This window comes from Octopus bimaculoides, chromosome 25 (assembly GCF_001194135.2).
Source record: "Octopus bimaculoides isolate UCB-OBI-ISO-001 chromosome 25, ASM119413v2, whole genome shotgun sequence".
NCBI classification, from domain to species: Eukaryota; Metazoa; Mollusca; class Cephalopoda; order Octopoda; family Octopodidae; genus Octopus; species Octopus bimaculoides.
Window position 1 is genome coordinate 26450954 of NC_069005.1, and position 2492 is coordinate 26453445.

The window sequence follows — 2492 nt, forward strand, 5'->3', positions numbered from 1 at the left end:
ATTTGGTAGACAGAAACTGAAAGAAGCCCATCATGTATGTATGTATGTATGTATATATATATATATATATATATATATATATATGTGTGTTTGTGTCTGTGTTTGTTCCCCACCACCACTTGACAACTGGTGTTGCTGTGTTTACGCCCCTGTGTCTTAGCAGTTTGGGAAAAGGGACCGATAGAACAAGTACCCGCCTTAAAAAAAAAAAGTACCGGGGTCAATTCATTTGTCTAAAAATTCTAGGCGTTGCCCCAGCATGGCCACAGTCTAATGACTGAAACAAGTAAAAGATAAAAAGTAAATCAAATATCATTCGGAATTGTATAAAAAATTGTTAAAATATTTGGTGTATTGTACACGTATAAGGAATTTATTACATATAAACTTCAACAACAAAGTCTTATATGAATCCCCAAATGTCGTGTGGACCCACGTTGAGAACCACTGATGCAACATCTTGTTAACCCCTAGACGTTATTGACTCAAACCTTAGGACTCATAGGGCCAGTTACTCAGTTTCCATGGCCTGTAAGTGAAGACGCATGGCTCAGTGGTTAGAGCGTCGAGCTTACGATTGTGAGGTTGCGAGTTCGAATCCCGGACCGGCTGCGTGTTGTGTTCTTGAGCAAGACACTTTATTTCGCGCTGCTCCAGTTCACTCAGCTGTAGAAATGAGTTGCGACGTCACCGGTGCCAAGCTGTATCGGCCCCTTTGCCTTTCCCTTGGATAACACTGGTGGCGTGGAGAGGGGAGGTCGTTATGCATGGGCGACTGCTGGTCTTCCATAAGCAACCTTGCCCGGACTTGTGCCTGGGAGGGTAACTTTCTAGGTGCAATCCCATGGTCAGTCATGACCGAAGGGGGTCTGAGCAAGTAGCCAAGACCGCAACATTCTTCCTGAATGGCAGGTTTGGTTCAGTGTAGGGTTACTCGTTTGCGGTTGAGTAGACTGAAGTAACATGAAATGAAGAGTTTTGTTCATGAACACAACACACCGCCACATCTGTGAATCAAAACCATGTTCTTGCAGTCAGGAGTGCAATACCCTAACCACAGGGCCATGTGATTTCACTGTAGCATCTTGGGCAATTTTTTTTTTTTTTTTTTACTGTAGCCTTAGATCAAACAATGAATTGTCAAAGAATTTGATAGGCAGAATAGAAACAGTATGAAAAACCAAAATATAACCTTACCTTTTACTTGTTTGTCATTGGACTAAGCCCATGCTGGGGCACCACCTTGGAGTCTGTTTTATTTTTAAGTTTAGTACTTATTTTTCTCAGTCTCTTTATCCAAACAACTAAGTTATGGGGGTGTAAACAAACCAACACAGGTTGTCATGCAGGAAGGCAACAAAATTAGACACACAGACATATTTCACTCACAAGGCATTGGTCAGTGTGTGTGTGTGTATATATATATATACATATGTTATTAACTACATATACTTAATGTATATGCTTTGTGTATTTACCAGGGGCTGCAATAGTGTGGCGGAATATATATACTTTCAAACTGCTAGGTGTGAAACACCTCAGACATGGACAGGAGAGATAACTCGAGTGTTTTGCATATATATATATATATATATATAACACCACCTCTGGTTCTGTGATACAAAGCATCACATTTTAAAATATTCATATTTAATCTTTAGCATTGAAATCAGCCATATCAGGCCAAAACACTCAGCATCTTTTATATTCAAACTGGCCAGATCCAGCATTTTACACCTACTCTGCAATGTCATTCTAAAAATAAACATTAACATCATTGAAATCTTGAAGACTATGTGAAAAATAAGCATTATGTTTGATGAAGTAATCTGGATGTTAAAGGATTAAGTTTTATGTTAGGATATTTCAATTGAAATACACTGACTTGATTTCAATTAATTTTGAAAATAATGGATGATTTAGTAAAATAATGGAGCAAAATTAATGTAAAAAAAAAAAATGGAAATGAATTCAGTACAAATCAAAGACAGTTTGAATAACACATTTATTCAGAGCTGGCATTCTTAAAGCATCTCTCCACAATCTTGGAGAATTTAGCTTAATTAACAGAAGGAAAATTCCTCACATTTAAAGAGAAATGCAATTTTTCCTTCTTTTAACAGACTGACAGGAATATAAAGTGGAACAGAAGATTTTACTTATCAGTTTAGAAAAAAAAAAAAAATTTCAATTTGGTTGGAAAGTCTGAATTTCTTTCAGTTCATTATAAAATAAGATAAACAAAAAAAAATATTTGCTTAATTACCAAATATTGAATATTTGGTAATTAATTATGTATTCGCTGTTATGATCCAATAACAACCATTCTTTAATGGTTCCATAGCAGGAAACAGACTTTGTCAAGCAATTCTCGCCAATATGCCATGTTCTTCAGTAAGCTGTTCTCCTCAAAGACAGGCAGTCCAACAGGTGGTGCTGGTAGCCGCTGTGCTAAGACCAAAAGAGTATGTTTGCTGCCATAGCAATACAAC